Raw genomic sequence first — 20,695 nt, forward strand, 5'->3', positions numbered from 1 at the left:
ACATGTGAGATGATTAAATAAATTCCTATATGTAGACATTTTTATCTAGTTTTCAAAAATATGAGCATGAATCCTCCACATCAAGGCAGATCACAGATTCACAGAATGTGTGAGGTTGGAAGAGACCTCTGGAGGGCATCATGTCCAAGCCTCTTCTCAAGAAGAACTTCCTAAAAAGAGTTGCCTAGGACCACAAATCTCTTGAAGGAGGAAGATCACAATCTCCCTGGGCAACTTGTACTAGGGCTCAGTCACCCTCACAATAAAAATGTATTTCTTGATGTTCAGATTGAACCTTCTGTGTTTCAGCTTGTGCTGATTGCCTCTGGTCCTCTTACCAGTCTGGCTCTGTCCTCTCTGCACCATCTCTGTGGGCGTTTATATGTGTACGTGTTGATGTGATTCCCCCTGAGGTGATTTAGGCTGTACAATCCCAGCCTTTACTCATATAAGAACTCCTCCAGTCCCTTCATCATGCCTGTGGCCTTTCTGTAGACTCTCCTCCATATGTCCCTGTCTCTCTCATGCTGAGCAGACCAGAACTGGACACAGTATTCCAGGCACATACACAAACAGTGTTTGAATAAAGATGAAAGACCACCTCCCTTCATCTGCTGTGACAAACTGAACTGCAGAGTAAACTTACTCCTATTTGAGACTGGAAAAGGTAGCATTAGGAAAATTGTCATCTACTTAGCTACTTCCAGGTTGGTTTATTTCTTTATATTCAAGAAAACAGAGTTTTCATGTAGAATTATAATATTTAGACTGTTAGATAGGTTTCTAAAGAATAATAGGTGAGTCTAGATATACTTGCTGATTGAGAGAAAAAATTCTGAAATACATACCTTAAATTTATGGAAAAAATAATCCTAAAATTGCAGGGTAAAGTTAAAAATTTGCAAAGAACGTCAAATCTTTAACTGTATGACATATTTTGTGCCACATTTTTATTTACTTCCCTGGAATCTCCTTTGGAGATTAGTCCTGTAATTATTGTTTGTCAACCACAGAAGCTTATAAGTATCTGGGACAGGTAATTTCCAAGATAGAGTACTTACACACAGGCAGGAAGAATTTTAAACACATAATTTGTTTACTTTTATATTTTTATTTTAATCTTTGTCTTTTTCCCCCCCTGTAGTTTAAATGCTATCAGTCCTTAAGGACAATTGCTATTTTCTTAATGAAGGGCATGTTCATTCTACCAGAAAGCCTAAATCCTGTGAGGAAGAGGGCACTGTTTAAGAAGTCCAGGAAAGCTTTATCGTTCTCATGCGGCCTTCCTTTCTTCTTAAGACACACAGTATGTTCTGTAGTGTTTTGAGACTGTGCTTAGGATTCTTACACTGAAATTGCTAGCACTAGAACAGGGAATCCTCTGTTTTGCATACTAATCACAATCTTAATTTTGTTACTTTTCACATACTACTGGCTCTTTTTCTCTTGTATTCCCTAGTATTGTGTTTCTTTTTCACAATGTAAAAATTATCCTTCACAATATCTAATAAATGTAACTAGTTGTAAATTAATTTTTTTAGGTAATTCCTTTACAGCAGCCTATTTTAAAACAACATAGTTCCTTAGATATTGACATACATAAGGCAACAAAGAAGCAACAGCATTTATAACAGGCCAGTTGAGGAGAAGTATCTTTCTTTCCTTACAACAAAAGTGTATCAGTAAACACAAGTTCTTTCAAGTGCCTGAATTTTCCAGTTGTGAGATATATCCCTGAAATGTTGAAAGAAGCATAGAAGAGTATGCAATTAAATGTCTTACAGCAAGCAACAGTGCAATGAATTTTCTATTAGTTCCCAAGGATAATTCATGCATTACAATAAATCAGTAGGACGGTTTATAAACTGTAGAAGTCATTCCAGATTACTGCATTTATCCACTAAAAGTTTTTAAAACAAAACTTAGTCTTTCTCCCATTGATGCAACCAAAATTGCAACTATAGTTTATTGGCACAATTTAAACACCAATAATTGCTGTGTTCCACTGAAACTTTTAGGCTGATATTCAGCTCCTACAGAGTAGGAATCCAGAACACTGTTGTCTAAGCGGTGTCTAAAAGTCTCCTCGTGGTTTTATAAAAATCTAACAAATGCAGCTGGCAGAATTTAAAGAACTAGTCAGCTGCTTGTGAAGTGCAAAGACTTTTCCTGGCAGTGTAGCTCTCAAGACTTCAGTAAGGATGGGATTCAGTAGGCAAACATGAACTAAAAAGCTGCTTATATCACCCAGAAGATACATCTTTTCCAAAATAGACTTAAAATTGACATTTACATCTCCTGTGCATCTTTTTCTACTTATCTAGGATTTGCAAGTAGCATAAATTTAATTTATATCACCTTTCTTAAAAATCTTGAGAAATCTCATCTACTGTTTGTCTGAAAAGCCAGTTAGTAAGAAAACTTAGAGAAAAGTGAGTAACTTTTTAGAAATGGTGATTCAAGTAATGGGTAAGATTTTCAAAGACACTTATTTATGGGTCTAGCTCTCTTCCTTTCAAATTGTTTCACATATTTGCATGTTGCCTCAGGAAAAAAAAAAAAAAACAAAACTAAGCATCAGCACCCTGTGGAAAATTTGAAATGTGTCCTTTGGCATTTTTATTAGTAACTTTTAGAAGTTCACTTCATGTGAGAAAGCTGTCTTCAGTTCAAAGTACGAAAACATTTTGAATTTGAATATTGGAAACTTAAGCAGTTAAATCATATGGACATCATGGAAATACTAATATCAGCAATGAATACTACTTACTCAATGAGAAGTGAGCAATGGAAAGATCCTTTTAGACTGGTTTTTGCCTTGCTAAAGCCATAAAAAACGTGTCAGATTGCATTTCCAGACAGCAGACTTACCTACACAATTATGATACAGAGCTGATAAAGCCTTAATATTTATCTTTTTTTTCAGTAGGAAAGAAATTAAGATTAAATCTCTTATAATATGTAAACAAGTGTTTAGGATAATTTAATTATATTATTTGATTGCATTAATTCAGGAAACAATCACTTACACTGGTTTAGGACTGAAAATAACCTACTACAAACATCCAGCCAGGGCCTCTATTACCTCCTGTGTAAATCATGTCCTTCTCCAGGAATTTGATGGATGAGTCTCTGTTGGAAGCCTTTTCCATGCCTGCTTGAAATAAATATTTTTTGAACACATTATAGCCTTTTTCCATGCCATAAATACCTGGCACTCTGTGAAAAGTGAATACATCTTTCCAACTGCTATTTGGCTCTGATATGAAGAAATTACTGTCAAGGTTAATTATCCCATTCAAAACCAGTTTTTACCTGAAGGCTCTCCAAAATGTTTTTGAAGTACCAGAGAGATTAATTTGCCAGACAAATTGTGTGAGATGCATATAGATGTGTAAATTCATAATGTACTTCAGATCCTAAATTTTCCTTCAAATGTAAAAATTAAATTGTATCTTTTCAGCATTTGGAGTCATGTATGAAAGCCCAATAAGAACAGTAAACCACTATAAGAAGAAGCTAAAGAGTTGCAATAAAAATATTTCTGAAAATATTTTACCAAACCCAAACTGGCAATAATTTTCAACTGGTTTGCTTTGCTGTACTTGAAGTTGTTATTATCATTCACATATCAGCTGGATAATACATTGTTTGGTTCCATACATTAACGCTCTCTAATTTTCTAGCTTTAGAATTATTTTTAAACGTAGATAATAGTAAAATCAATTTCTCATCTTATATAGAGCTAAAAATTATCTACAGTATGATTTTACAAACAAAAAAGGCATATTTTGTTAAAATACAGTCCCCAGTTATAGAAAAAGAATTCTTGCAGTATAGTATGTTGCTCTTATAAACCAATTTTAATACTTTGAAAATTTCCCTTTCATTTTATGAAGAACAAAAATTAAGTTTTGAATTATCTTAATGAATTATAAATACATTCAAAATATAGGTTGAATATGACATTTTAAAGTGATCCCATAATTTTAACTGCCATCAGTTGGGCTATAGTGATACTTCAATCCTAAAGCCAAGGATTCTTTCAAAAAAATAACGTGTTGAAGTTTAGCTGACTGCAAAGGAAAAGCTGATTTGAGCATTGTATGAGCATCAGGGTGGAAATAGGTTGCAATGAACACAATATAAATATGTGGGCACTGACACGTACGCAGATGCTTCAATAGTTGTGAGTTGCATTCACAGTTCAAGCAAATAGGATGCAAAGCATTATAAGCTCAGCACTGTAGCCAGTTGTACGTTGTGAAATTCATTTTGTGGCAGCCTGTAAACCGTAATCAGAAATTGTATTTTCTCAAATGCTAAATTCTCCAAAGGAATAAAGCAAAGAGACTGTATAACTCACCTTCAGTAATAAAAATTTCATCACTCCACCCAAGTTCTGCTACCACACAGAGATTGTTATGATTCTGTGAACCTTAGTAAGCATAGTGGTTATTGGAGTGAGTATGCACAATCTTTCAATTCACAGTGATGGCATTTTTTGTTTGGAGAGGAGATGGCATTATGCTGCTTTGATTACACCCTGTCATCAACTCTCACTGAGATCAGTGGATTCCATAATGGAGAATGTGATAGGTTTATGAAAATATTGTCTGGAAGGTTGTGCTTTGATTTAACACAAATTTGATCAAATTATTTGCAATGCAGTCAGTACAGACCACTGAACAAAAGCAAATTCCTGGGGAAGGAGAAAAGGAAAGAAGAAAAGAAGGAAGAAAGGTGGAAAAGAGAGATCTGAAAGCACATCAGTCTTTCTGTACTTCATTGTTCACTGACCTCACAAGCCACAGCTCCTCTATTACAGCTCCCACAGCTCTCCACATCTTCCTCTATCACTTTCAACACTTAAATTTTTGTAGCTATTTGCTTCCAAACCCTACTTCCTGAATATTCTGAGAACATTCACTCCAGCTAAATCTTCCAAGCTTTAATCTCTAAACAGAAAGGGTTCATTTGAACAGCTTATAAATATTCTACTGATGGTGCAACACTATTTTGCTGCATTTAGGCTTAAATTTTGCTTATTGCAAATCTTAAGTACTGAAATCCTTAGTGAAAACTAGATCAAATTATTCTGGCTATTTCCTATCAATGAAAACTATCCAATAGCCCTAAAAATAATTGGTTTTTTTTTCATTCAAGTTTCTCTTTGGATGTCATCTGCCCACTGTAGTACTAGTAGCTTGCATGTAAAAAAAATAACATGCATGTAACAAAATAATATTTATAGTTGGGGCTTAACTACAGCAAAGCTCTACACAGGCACATGTTCACCCCTTTCCAGTGGGAAGTGCAAAGATAAAAGTGGGGAAACTACTGGATTGAGATAAAGACAGTGTAATAGGCAAATTAAAACCTGCGCAGGCAAGCAAAACAAATGAAAAAAAAAAATAAAAAAATTAGTCACTATTTCCCAACAGTCTGAAAGCATTCAGCCATCTTCAGGAAAGTAGAGATCCATCATGTTTAATAGTTTCTTGGGAGGACAAATGCCATAACTCTGAATATTCCCACCGTTCTTCTTTCCTCATGACTTTTGGGGGATTTTGGTGGGTTGTTGTTGTTGTTGGTCGGGGGGGGGGGTGTTTGTTGTTTTTTGTTTGTTTTTTGCTTGTTTTTGTTTGTTTTTGTTTTTACTGATCTTGATGTTATAAGGTACAGAATATTGATTTCTCTGGCTCGAGTAATAGTTTATTAGCACATTAAAATTTCAAAGCATGAGTATTATCTAAGCAACCTTCAAAATGGTTCCAATGGTACCAACCTTCCAGTGGGTATATTAGCTTAATTTTGCAGACACAGGAACACTAAGCTGTTAGGAATTAAGTTTATGTCTGTCAGGGAAAAAAAAAAAAAAAATTTACAGTTTTCGTGCTATTTCATCAAACAGTGGATGAGCTTTGTAACAAAGATTTGCAGAGCTTTTGTGACTTTACACATCTGTTTAGATGTCTTGTAGTGTGAATGATTATTCTACAAATCATGCCCTGCTGAGGAAGTTTTGGTATAAGGTTATTTCTCTTGGGTAATTTGTTTTATATATATCCAATCTAAGTTGGGTACACAACCACATCCTGAACTAATGGACTAGTTCCACCTCTAATTATAGCTATATAACATTACATGTTAGACTATTTCAAATTCTCACATCTGTAGTTTCTATGTTCTGTGGTTTTTGAATAGAAATTTTGCATTTGCACAACCTAGTCTTGTGACTTGTTCAAATTTTGCAAAACCTCATATTTTAAAATTTTTTTACATGGTATTAACTGAATCTTGTGTGAAATGTCATCTATTTACATTTATAATATGATGTTGTCTTATCAATTTGCCCATAATTATGTTCCTTAATAATTGCCTGAGTGGTTACCCATCTTACTCTTATTGGAGATTATGGACAATCATGTCAACATGGTTGCTACTCAATATCCATTTTTCTTCTCCTTTGAATATTTTCAGTCATTTAGCCATGAGGAATGGTAACTGTAATGGTTTCACATTCACTAAATTCTGGTTGCCAAATTTAGTGTAGTGGTCTTAATGTTTATTCTTTTTCTGTGGGAGAGAGATTAGGAGAAAAGCAAAGCAGGCTAAAACTTAAAAATAAACAAATAGTTTTATTAGCACATGCTAAAAGAATGGAAAGTTGGGGAAAAAAACTAAAACAGAATGAAACTCCAAAAACATTCTGGCCTCCCCATACAAACGGTTAACTTTCCTACAAAACAACATAAAGAGACAAAACCTGTAATTTTCAGTCAGTTCCACCATTTGAAAATAATCTTTCCACAGTCTTTAGGAGAGGAGTCTCTCTTAGAGTCATGGATCCCACTGACAACCTAGAACAGTTCTCTTGTGGGGTTTTTAACTGTCACAGAAACAGCTACCCAGGGAAACCTGCCTTTGTGACCCCGCCCATTAGCAGTTTCCCAGGCTGCCCATGAGCCATGGGTCTTCTACTTTTGCATATTGGGGTGTCAGCTTTAAAAGATGAGTAACTCCAAAGACAAAGGATTCTTCATCTTAAGGAATAGAGATATCTTCTCACTTCTTCACTAGCACAGAGGGCTTCTCATCTCTGTTCAAGCATCTTATGGGATTAATATCACTTAGTCCATCACAAACACTTTTGCTCAAATCCACACACAAATCTAAACAATCATCTCCCCAAATGCATATCTTTCCCATGACTTAAAGGGATAATCTAAAAAAAGAGTTAATTTCTGTGGCTCAATAAGAATGGAATGGCAAACTCCTCAAACCCCTGTCCCAATAGTCTTTTCATTTCCACTGACTTCATGCTGTTTCTTCTTTATGTTCACTCTGACCCTTTCTTTTCTCTCTCAGGGAAGGTTAGGCCTGGGAAGCTTCATGTTGCCAGGAAAGGGTTAAATCTGTCCAGAGTCTTTGTCTCTCTCACTGCAGCTCATGGTGTTAAGATTTTCAAGGCCCTGCTGGTGAGGGAGGAAGAACTCACGCAGAAACATCAGAGATCAAAGCACCCGGGCAGTCCGGAATCAAAAAACACCCAGGCAGGAACATAAATGCCTTTTTGGCCCACCCCTCAAAAATCGGGGTGGCCTCAGCCTAAACGGGGCCCATGGCTCTTATCAGGGGCCCGGCAGAGATCTCTCCCTGCTCCAGGGAAGTTTGGAGAAAGTAGTTGTTGTAAAGCAGTAAACCCCCCAGCCCCCCTCAGCCAGGTGCTGATAGACTCCAGCCAGGCCTCAGGCCAGCTCCCCCCAAAGGCGGGGGTGAGCAGCAGGCCTAACGTGATGTTACCTCTCTCTCTCTCTCTGGCCAAAAGGGGAAGAAAGGGCTGATCTACAGGAAACCAGGAGGAGTTTTATATGGGTACTGCCCAAAGTTGCAATCGACATTTTTCAGTGGTCAAAACAGATGCCAATATTCCAACTGAGCTTCTGATAGGTCCCTGTCCTTTCTAAAGCAATTTCCTGAGCAGGAAATACATTCCACATTTATCCATAACTAGAAACAAAACTGTGCCAACCCATGACAGTAACATATAAATAAGTACAGTTAGTTGTTGCAGTGTCCCCTCACGCCTGGAAGACGCGCAGGCTAGCTCAGTTCTGCATTGTGACAGTGTGGAGCTGTCGGGGTTACAGATAGGGTGAGTAACCTCCTCCCGGTGGGTTCTTGGTTCCCCACACCAGCGAGTGGACCTGATGGAGTTGCGACTGCAGCGATGGAAAAAGAGTCGACTCTTTTTAGGCAGGGTAGAAGGTAGTTTATTTAGGGGAGTTCGGCAAGAAGCTCTGCCTCAGACCACTGCTGCCCAGAGAGAGCCCAGATCAAAGCCTTGCGGCCACTTATAAATGGGGGAGGATCCAGAGGTGGTGACAATGGGTCAGCCAACCAGGGAACACAGGGATGTAACAGGGGGTGTCAGCTTCTGAACAATGAACAAATCACAAGAGGGGAGGAGGGGATTCCCCAGGCACCAGCCTATTACTCGACGCCTCTCCTGGATCTTTCCAGAATCCAGGGAAGGGTCTCGAAGTGACAGACAGGGTGACCAAGAGGAGAGAGGGGGGGATTGACAGGGACAGGTGCAGGGAAGGAATGATTGGCATAAAACATCTGGTTATATAACTAACTCATAAGGGGGGAAACTATTACAGAACACAAGGGGGTACAGTGGACTGAACCATTACAAAAATAACTTATAAATCTTACAAAAATAACTTAATAGCTTAATAAAACAACTCTCGCACCCCTACAGTTAGTGATTTGTAAAACAAGCTTTTTTCAACATTCCTTGTATGGATAATCACTCAAGAATATTACTCAGTGAATATTTATTCATAAATCTGTTCATTTGCAAACAGAAATCGGAAAGGAAAAAACATTCTAAGATTCTGTGATTCTTATTTGGAGTCACCCTGCTATATTTCTCTATGCTTCCTGCAAGATTACTTCAGGCCACAGCAAAGTTAGTTTTGAGGATTTCAGCCTTAAGGGATAATTTCAAGAAATGCAATTGTAGTCCTGTCTGTGGGAACTTTATTTATGGGTCATGATGTACAAGGACTAAAGAATGCTGATTGATTATAAAATCTTAGAGGAAAACCTATTGCAGATTTTTTTCTTCAGCTAAGGAAGTTGATAATATGTAGCTACCAATAAGAGAAGCAAGTACAGAACATAAAGTATAAAGCTAAAATATTTTTCTATGCAATCAAAGGATATTTTAGGCTTAAGGTTCTCATTAAATTAAGCTTAGATTATACTAACTGCAAGTGTTGATGATACTCCAGAAACCAGAAAAAACTAGGCAAGCAACCAACAAATGCAGCAATTGAATAATGTCTGTTTCAATACAAAATACCCAAAATATTTGTTGCAATTTATCAAACAGTGAAGATACTATATTAAGTGATAAAAAGGTAAAAAAAAAAAAAAAAATCAGTTACTATCACTTATTTTATTTTATTGCTTTAGGAAATAATTACTTAGGGTATGATTCTAGAAAAGTTTTATGTCATTAATTAATATCTCAGGATTAAATTATAGAGCTTCTCATTAATTTATCTGAAAATTAGTTCCTTTATGTGTGATAAGTAGCCCTAGGTAGAATAGTGTGTCGGTTTTCCATTTTGTATTTTAAAATAAGGTGTTTTGCTAAATTGGGATGATTTACAGAACTAAGTCTGGGAAAAGGCAAAATTTCTATTCAAACTCAACACAACAAAAAACCCCCTATAGAACTTAAATAATACTATAAGCCATTTTAAAACAGAAATCCATTACAAATACAAAAATTATGGTAAATATAATAATACTTAATGCGAAAATATAGCCATCAGTTGAAGAAACAATATAAGTCAGTAAACATAATAGTGTATTTTAAAAGAAAAGTATTGTAGTAGCAAGTGATTAAAGATCCAAAAGACTGGAGAAAATAAGAAATACTATTATTAATATTTTTTATTAACATATATTTAAGAATATGTGAAGATTTCAGTGTGGGGGGTTTGGGGAATTTTTTAAAAATTATCTTCTGGTGATAATGAAAAAAACCTGTTATTTTTATTACAAATTTATGTTTTATCCCTGTAGATCTCTATACTCTCATAATTTAAACTCTCTAAATCAGTCTAGGATCTCAGTTCTATCTTCAGGAACAGTTAATTGATTATAATATGTACTTACATTTCTCTGAGGAGGATGTCAGCCTTTTTGTTCTGAAGCATATCCTAGATTCAGTCCAATGAAAAGAATGTTCTAGGGACCACTTTTAACTGTCAATAAAACTAAGAACATATCTCTCTTCTGTGTAACATCCCCCAAGAGCATTTCAGTGGTGTTTCCACCTGGCAATATACTTTAAGTCAGGCTTTATAACTTATTTCATAGTACATAGAAACAAACATCAACAACAACAACAACAACCCAAAGAAAGAAACAAATAAACAAAATTAACAGGAAACTGATAGCTGTACTTCAGACCTTTTCAGAAACTTTGAATCGGAAAATGAGTAGGTTAAAAAAAATGTTTGCTGGATACCATCTCACACTTATGGGTGTTATTTGGTAGAATATGAGCGAGAATATACAGCTTGATCTGTGACTAAGTACCACTCCTTGAGGTAAAACCTTAATCATCAACAGTGTAGGCAATTAGATTTTTTTTTCAAATATGGAAAAACCTGCCCATAATTGAAGAACTCATTTTCCTGGGGGAAAAAAAAAAAAAAAAAAAAAAAAAAAAATTGACAATATAGGGGGTTTTTTAAAGAAAAATTTTAGTTAGACCCTATTGTCCTGCCCACAAACTACTATTTGATCATTCTTTATGACAGTAGTTGAAATTTGATGCATACATCAGAGATAAATCATCTAATCTCTCAAGTCTAAAGGAACCTGTAAGGATCACAGTTCCTTGTCCCTTGCAGGACTACTTAAAATTAAACTGTATGACTAAGAGCATCATCCAAATGTTCTCTGAAGACAAGAGGTGCTTTAAATGTGATCAAATTATGATGTTTTTAATAGAAAAAAGAACTCATGTTTAATAATTACATAGTTTTCTACTAGCAGAGATAATATTCAATCTTACAATATCAAAAGATACCACATCAAAAGTGTGACCAGGACATCAAGAGGGTGACTGTCCCCCTCAGCTCTGCCCTCATAAGACCCTGCCTGAAGCAGTGAGTCCAGCTCTGGAGTCCACAGCACAGGAAGGATATGGAGCGGGTTCAGAGGAGGCCATGAAGATGATCATAGGGTGGGTGGGTACATAAAGAGGGATTTATGAAAAGGAGAGAGAGGGATATTTTATATAGAAAGATAGCGACAGGACAGTGGGAAATTGTTTCAAACTTAAAATGATGTTAGGAGGAAATTCTTTACTGTGAAGGCAGTGAGGCCCTGGAACAGCCTTGCCAGAGAGATTGTGGATGCCCCATCCCATGAAGGGCTCAAAGCTGAGTAGAATGGGACCCTGGGCAACTCAATCTAGTGAGTGACATTCCTGTCCATAGGAAAAAGGTTGGAACTAGGTGATCTTTAAGGTCCTTTCCGATCCAAACCATTCTAAGATCCTCTTCAATTCTAAATTTAGTCAAATTATAATGAACATTTAAATGGGATTCATCTGACTAGATGCAAACAGGTACTTGGTCCATATAAACATCTGAGTCAAAATCTAAAATATTCATATTCATCTCATTGTGAAGCCTTAGTATCCCAGAGCTGATTGAATGTTTATAATGTGTCCACATTTAAATCAGGTCTGATTAATCATCTCTATTAGACCTTTTTTATCTATTTATGATGAAACATTTTGGATCAACTGGCTTTCTGGTTTACAATTAAGGGAAACTAAATTTTCACCTCTAAATATCTTCATCCTCTGTCATCCCTAATATCTCTGATGCTCTTTCTTCATAACAACAGATGATTCTGTCATCTTCACAACTATCAACAACTTCAACAACTTTGTCTGTTGACACTTTTTTATTTCTTTTTGGAATGGATGAAACAACTGATGCTTGGGAATTGTTATTTTGGGAAGTTCTGAAAAAGAATTTATGAATCCGCTTTATATTTTTGGAGAAGCTATAAAAAAAGAGACAGCAACTGACATAATCAGTGACAGGATCATTTGATTGATCTACTTCTCTTTTCCAAGTGGCTAATCTATCTGAGACATGTTTCCATTCCTGCACACTCCTTCTTAATAGTTTAGTGCAATACAAAGGTCTTATTGGTTCTGTACCTTTGTCATCTGCCACACAGTTGTACATAATAACGGTTCTTTGTCCAATCAGAAAGCAAAATGAACCTGCTCTTAGTTTGTTGTAACAGAAAAAGTGTTGGACACAGTTCTACATCACTAATAAACCCTAAGTTGAAAAAAAATGAGGGATACATTTCACAAATATATTTGTAGTTCATAAAAGGGTTTCAGTAAAATCAGGAACATTGCTTCAGGCCAGCTTTGCCTTGAAAAACATATGGAAGGTAGTAATTTTTGGTCAGATTTATATTTTCCAATGATTATTTTTTGTTAATTTGTTGAATATATGTATCTAAACAGCCTTCTAACTAGACCTAGAAAAGAGCTTGACTTGAATCAAAAGATAATAAAACATTCAGGAAAGGAAAAAACTCTTGATGTATAAAGGTGAGTAGGTAACACACATTTCAAAAGGATGAAGGTGATATTTCCATTGATGCAACTAACAGACAAAAGTTTAAGAAAAAACTGTCTGTTAAGGCAGAACAGTAGAAGTCTGCTGAAAATAAACACTTAAAAATATGTTAAAGCAAGAGACAGATTGAACTTAGGATGTACCTAACATTTGCTGCCACAATGTTGTGTGGGTGTTAACATGCAAGTAAAAGAAGAATGAAAAGCAATTTTTATTTCCTTCAGAGAGAATGCCAAGAGCAGCACTCACATTTTTCTGGGTACGTGAGTTTACACAATGCATTCTAAAAGTTGTAGAAAGAAAGGAAATAAAAAAATGCATTAAAATCAGAAAAAAAAAAAAAATAGATGAAAGTGATAGAAATACCTTAAACCAGCTTTAAGTAAAATTAAAATTAAGGATGCATGAAAATAAAATAATTAATTGCACCTAAAAATATGTTATTCAATATTATTTTCATTTAAAGTAGTACAAAGGTTTTTTTTAAAAAAATAGGTGGGGGGGGGGGCGGGGGGCGGGGGGAAGAAAAGTCAATGAAGTTATGTCTCCCTGAAGGAATGGACAATAAAGAGACATACTTATTTCAGAGTTGACTCAGAGAAGTACCTACACCTACACACAAAAACTGTGTCTGCCTCTAATACCCTTCCACTCAAAAGCAAGTCATATGAGAAGGAAAAAACAGTCAATGGCAAAAAATTATCAAAGAAAATTTCCTTACATGTAATGTACAATTGAGCAATTCAAGACGTTTTTAAGTTCAGAAAAAAAGATAGCTTAGAAATTACAGAAGATCTTAATATGTGTTGTTTATTACAACAAAAAAAATCTAAGGGCTTGAGATGAATCTGTTAGATGGAAAGCTGAAATGAAATTAGGCAGTTCTTCATCACTAAGTGGTAGGTGTGTACAACTTCTGGAAAAACCATAGATTCATAGATGATAGCATAATTTATCTTGAAAGGGAACCTTAGATATTTTTTGTCCAATTCCCCTATTTGGAGCAGTTCCTATCAGACCAAATAGCCCAAGACTTTGTCACAGCCTTTGTAGGCAAGCTCACATCTACTGCTTAATTGTCCTCGTGATTAAAAACCCAACCATATAAAGAAAACCAAACAAAAAAATCTCAATAAAGTAGCAAAGAAACAAAGAAACCTTTACTTTCCATCTGATTGGAATTCTCCATGTTCCAAATTGTATTCACTATTTTTTTTCCTCTTACTGTGTGCCTTACAGACAAGTTGCCCTTTGTACCATGCCGTGAAGACACCAGTAAGATCTCCCTTAGCCTTCTTGTTAAGGGCGTATGAACTCACTCAGCATCAAAGTATGCAAAGATGTCTGCAGACATCTATGCATTATTGTCTCCTTCAGGGATTAAATGCTGAATTAGATGGATTTGCCTTGAGAAAGTATGGACGCGGTGCATTTTACTACCCCACTGAGCCATTTGGGAAGGAGGATTACAAGGTGATAAAACTGAGAACAGCTACTATTGAAAGAAAATGTGATGAGGCATCAAAAGCAAATTCTCAATTTGAATGATAATTAAGATGGGTTTTTTTAAAATCTTCTCATGCTTTGCCTTCCCATATCTCTTTGATATTAATAAATTCAATAAATTTCTCTTTCTCTAACATAGTCAATGATATCTTATATTCAAACATACTGTGAAAAGCTTTGTATGTTTTAGGGATTTTCCTTGTTGGAAATGCTTCATGTGAAATATTTTTAATTTCATGGGATTTCATTAAAAACTAAAATTGATTGTCTTTTGATTGTATTTTTTCCTCTTATTTTCCCCCCCTCATTTACCACTGACTTTTCAAAATTTTACAGTCTAGGAGAAGAAACAAATGAAAGGAACAATGGAACTGTATTTTTGCTACTTTAGAGTTTTACAAAATATTTATAACAAGCTTAAGAAAATTTTGTCCATAATTGCAACAAAATAAAAATAAATCAAAGACATTCTCATTTCTATTAAACTCTGAAGCAGGAACAGAAAAATGAAAGAATAAGACTGAAATGTAAGCAAAATAAGATGCAAAATAAATTTCAAAATATTGAGAAAAAAATCAGAAATTTTTCTCTAATGAGTCCTATGGACAATTTATAGAAAATCAGTTTTCTTGATTAGTTTGCTATTTGCATCTTTGAGGAGTACCAATAAAACCCTTTTTATTTTGAGATAAAGACCTATGTTTTTGAAAATCAATCAAGTGTTTGAATTTGAGACTTGCTGAGAAATGAAACTGTGCTATTAAGGAAATGCTCAATATTTTTAGGTATATAAAGCCTGGTGAAAACATAGGGAAGCAAGGTGAGAGTACTTTGTCTCCTCCAGACCAGTTCAAAAGAAAATCCTTTAGAACAGCAGTAACAAAAATTTCTTGTGGGTTGTTGGGGTTTCAGCTTATAATTTAATGGGTGTTACACTGAAAGTGAGTTGATTCCATCAGAAGCTACAGAGCATGAAAGAAGATGACATAAGAGGGTAACAACAGGATACTCCTAGGCTTTCTTTCCCAGAAGTGAACTTGGATACTAAGATTCCACTAATTTTGTTGTTTACTGAGTCCAGAAAGGAGTTAAATTTTGAATAAACTAGTCCTTCAGGAATTCTCTGATCCAGAATGGGCCCCCAACAACGATCACAAATCCTGTCAGAAACATCTGTAGCAACATGACCCCCTGTAGACAGCGACAGACCCTGTTTCAGCACACATTGTCCATGGGGTCGCAGTCTTCTTCAGGCACACCAATCTGCTCTAGAGTGTAATCATCCATGAGCTGCAGGGTAGATATTTACTCCATCATGAAACTCCATAGGGTGCAGGGGACAGCTTAGTCCTCAGAACGAGCTGCAGGGAATACTCTGTCCAGTGCCTAGAGCATCTTCTCTCTGTCCTTTTTCCCCGGCCTTCACATCTGTAGGGCTGTTTCTCTCACACATTCTCTCTCTCCAGCTGCTGTTGCACAACATTTTTTACATTTTCTTAAATATGTATTCACATGTGTACTACCAAGGTCACTGATTGTCTCAGCTCTCACAGCTAGCAGGTCTGTTCTAGAGGCAGCTGGAACAGGCTTTGCCTGATGTGGGGGAAATATCTGGTGTCTTCTCACAGAAGTCACCCCTGAAGCCCCTCTGCCAGCAAAAATCTTGCCATGGAAACCCAATTGTGTGTGTATGTGTGTGTGCATCAGACTAGAATCACTGAAACAGATTGGTTTTGGTGGAGTGCAATAAAAAAAAATCATCATACTATATAGCTTCTGGAAGGCAACTGAGCTGTGAATTATGACTCTTGTAGCTGATATCATGATATATTAGGTTCCACCAAAACTGACTGCCACCAGTTTTTAACACGGACATATATATATGTGAATCCACAAATATAATCTGAGTGGAGGAGTGGAGGAGAAGGAGTGATAGATAACTAGAAGGCATTTTTCCCTTGTGTGAGTAAATTATGAGGAGCAGTAAATCTGTAATAAAACTTCAAAACACAGTCATGAGTCCTGAAGTACCTTGCTGCATTGTAGTCAAAACAGATCAGATGGCTGGTAAAGCCTTAAAGTTACATATATTAGAGTGACTCATCCAATCCTATTTGTATCTGAAAAGGGGTTTGGAGCCATGATTAGCCATACTTTGCTAATAATGTGGCTTTTGGGGCCTTAATCAATTAACTCAGAGTAGAGGAGTTCTGAAGTGGTGTGCAAATTTGTGCAGCTGTTACATGGTTTAAACGATTGAAATCATTACAGAAGGAATAAAAATACATAGAAATAAATATGATCTATGAGAAATCAACTCACCAGTTTTCTATATTTCCCTTCAAAACTTAGTTTAACTAAAAATGAATACAAACTTATTTTCCCTTTAAATATTTCTTTCATGATTGATTATTCAAGATGGCAGTCTCATATCAAGACTTGCTGAAGAAATGTCATGAATAATTCTTATTGCCACAGTAGTATGACAGTGAAGGCTGAATCCAGACAAAGCTTCTTATTGGAAGGAGTAGCTCTTGGTGAGCTGCAGTTACAAAAAACCTAAATAAAATTTTTGTTAACCACAGTGATCATGGGGAGAGAAGATAACACAGGGGAAAAAGAGAGAAAATTAAGGAAAAGGAAGAAAGAATCAAGTGCAAGAATATTAGACACCCCCACTTCTTTCCTAAGTGCTTCATAATCTCATTGGATTGGAATATGCTTTCACATACTCTTAGCAAATTCAGGAAAAATTCTGCTGAAGTCAACAGTTACATACATACAAAAATGATACAGGGCCCACTGTGTCTGCAGACACAATTCTGTATACTCAGTTTCTGGCTGTTTTGCAAGTAGAGGTACCCTACTGTGTTTCTGTTCCAATGAAAGAATCTGGAAGCACTTCAAAATAAAATAAAATTTAAAAAAAAAAACACAAAAAAAAAAAAAAAAAACCACCACCTCCCTAGTCCTTTGAAGCTGGCCTTTGAACCTACTGAGCCAGCTGGCAGCAACATGGTGCGGGCATGGTATCACCCTGGTTTTCTATGGAAGAGTTGTAATAGGGATGACAAAAGGAAAATGAGGTAAATGCACAGAATAGGAATGAAGACATTTCAAACACAGACAGAATAATATGAAAAAAGTAACAAAATAATTTTGATGTAGGATAGGAGGAAGCAAAGGAATATATTATATTGATGTTCTTAAACAGAGTAGGTTTAAGTGTTTCATTTTTCTATGGATGTGAATAACATTTTGCTGCCAGACATTCTACATCAGACTCGTACTTCAATGGAAAATATTTTAGCATGCTTTACATTTTACATGTTAGAAATGGAAAAGAAAAAAAGCTTTTAAATAAAGGAAATTCTTATATATATATATATATATACACACATATATTTGTACATGGACAAAAAAAAAAAAAAATCACCCTCTTTTCCTCCATTAGAACGCACAATTTTTGTTCAAGTGGAATGACTAGTTGTCAAGGCTGGTTTAACTAATTTCTTGACCACAGATGAAAAAGAATATTGTTGCAAAAGAATCATTATGTACCATGAATGAGCTTTCAACTAAATTATCAGTGATGAAGAACATAGTACAGTTTGCCTATGACAAAGAATATGCCAATGCTCTGGTGTCTCTCTGTGAAGTTCCTGTGTACCTACTCTCTCTCTCTCTCTCTTCCTCAGCACAATATACAACACCATGGAAGCCCTGTTAACACCCTGGGGAAACAAACCTCTTGCTTTCCAAATTTGTAGCATAAGATAAGGCGGAGAGAGTAGTTTCACAGACTGAATAATCACACACTGTGCTCAGTTTCTTCTTTTCCTCTCAAGAAACCTGTTCCACTCCATATGGAGAGACCTTCTCTGATATTATCCTCTAATAGAAAAAACAGCATCTCTTGTTGCAGAGATGATTGGATACTGCAGTGATTCAGTCACCTAAGCTTAGGCATCTAATGAGCTGTAGATTCTACAGGGTGTCCCCTAGCTGCCAATTTGCAAAGTCTCAGATCTCCCCTAGTCCTGTGTCATTACAGTTAGTAGTACAGAAATCTTTTATACGGCATGTCATCTCAGCTGCCATGAGAGGCTTCTGTCTGAAAACTAACCCAAACCCTAGTCAACTGTGAGTGCATACAGCTTGTTACACTTAAATGCCTTTTTCTAACAGTAGAACATCTGCTACAACAGAGAGAAGATGCAGAGTTTTGGCCTTATCTGTTTACAAAATGACCTGTCTTGAACAGCTGTATATCTCTTTTCTTTTCTCATTTCCTTCACAGTTGCAGTGATTTACCACCTATAGGCTACAGTCTGTTTTGTCTGAATTTCATTTGTGTTAATTGCCTTTTTTTTCCAAATTAATTATTTTTGCATTTGAAGTCAGAGCATGGTGAGGGATATATCCATTATAGTGTCATAGGTATACTTTGAGGAATAAATATGAAGGCCAAAGACCACATTCATTCTTCCTGCTGAGATGTGTGACTGGATTGCACAGCCAGTCCTACATTTTGGAAGAAGCTTTTAATAATTCCATAAATAGGAACTTATTATTAAAAATCCAGTTACATTTGAAATTACATTTTACAGAATTTTTATAGAGTAACCATGCAGTTTGTATGCTGTATTCATTCACTTACAAAGGAACAGTAATTAATGAATTAATTTGACTTCATAGAGTCTATTTTGTCTAGATCTGTTATGCAATGACAGTTTTTTATAGTAAACCTAATTTGTTTGTGATATTAATCTTTAAAAGATGCTACCTGAAGACCTCAAATGAATAATGCAAATCCACTGTTAGCATGTAGAGCTCATTTTGCTCATAAGTAGATTCAAGAACCCATAGTTGCTTTTGCAGCTCATTTGTGCTCCAATGGCATTTTACTGTAAGATGAAAAAAGTAGTTTTCTAGGAAAACCCTGTGTAGCTTCGACTGGTGTAGAGTTAATTTTCTTCAGAGTAGCTGGTGTGGGGCTATGTTTTGAATTTTTGTTGTAAACAGTGTTGATAATTCAGAAATGCTTTAGCTATTGCTGAGAAGTGCTTACACAGAGTTAAGCCCTTTTCTGCCTTTCATCCCGCACCACCAGTGAAGAGACTGGGAGGGACAAAATTATTTGGGAGGGGACATGACAGGAACAGCTGTCCCTAACTGACCCAAAGAATATCTCATAGCATATGGCATCATGTTCAATATAAAAAGCTGGGTGAAGGAGGAAGAAGTGAAGGTGTTTGTCTTCCCAAGTCACTGTTACTTTTGATGCAGCCTGGCTTTTCTGGAGGTCTCTAAACACCTGTCTGCCTGTGGGAAGTGGTGAATTAATTCCTTGTCTTGCTTTGCTTGTGTGGGTGGCTTTTGCTTTATTTGTTACAATTTTTTAATCTCAACCCACAAGTATTCTAACTTTTATCCTTCTGATTCTCTCCTCCATTCCACCAGAGACGAATAAGGGAATATAGCTGTGTGATGCCTAATTTCTGGCTGGAGTTAAACCACAACACTACTTTCCCTGTGATAGAGACCTTCTGTTACCTATTCCACATTCATCGCTGCACTCTCACTCAAATTTCAAAGTGCTTGTTTGCTTTTGTACAGAGGGTTTTTTACAGTCTTTGTACCAAGGGGTTAAAACTTTTTATGCTGGTCATCATATGCTTCTGAATAATTTTCTAAATCACTTTAACAATTAATTAACTTAATGCAAATTCCATACCTTAAAACACAAACAATAAAGATCTGGTGTTGAATTGAAAGGAATCGCTGCCTCCTGGATAGTGGAGCTGAACTTATAATTATTGACAGAAAGATGTATTTAAATAACCTAGAAATCTTTATGACTGAAGTTCCACACTTTGGGACAAAATATGACATAAACAGTATTCATAATAAGATATGTATTGGTAATTATATGTTCGAGGTCATCACAGTTTTTTTAGGGTATTTAATGCGAGGACATAATTAGTCTTGTAGTACATATATGCAGACAGAGAACATATTAAATATGCTTGTACAAACAGAAGAAAATTAAAGAGGAAGGCAAATTAGGCACCTTTTTTTTTTTTTTTCTAAAAGAAGTTTCACTATTTTCTGTGGTCTACCTTGACAGAAAAATATTTTCTTTTCCTTTTTTTCATACAATGATTCTTCCTGTAATATACTGTTATATTTACTTCTTATTCTAATTCAAGGCCCAAACATTCTTCAGCAAGGTCAATGAAAACACCTTCTGTGATTTCAGCACGTACTACACAAGGCCATTTGAAGAGGAAATACAAGTTATTATGGGCTAAAATTAAGGAACACCTTTGCAGTTTGTGGGTTTTGACCTTTAGGTTCATGACCTACATTTTTTACTTTAAAAATGAAGAAAATTAGTGAAAAAATATAGAAAATGTTTCCATAATTTTCAGAAACAATTTTTTATTGGAAACTTAAATTTCTTTTCTGATAATCTTAAA

This window comes from Hirundo rustica, chromosome 2, assembly GCF_015227805.2.
Source record: "Hirundo rustica isolate bHirRus1 chromosome 2, bHirRus1.pri.v3, whole genome shotgun sequence".
NCBI lineage: Eukaryota > Metazoa > Chordata > Aves > Passeriformes > Hirundinidae > Hirundo > Hirundo rustica.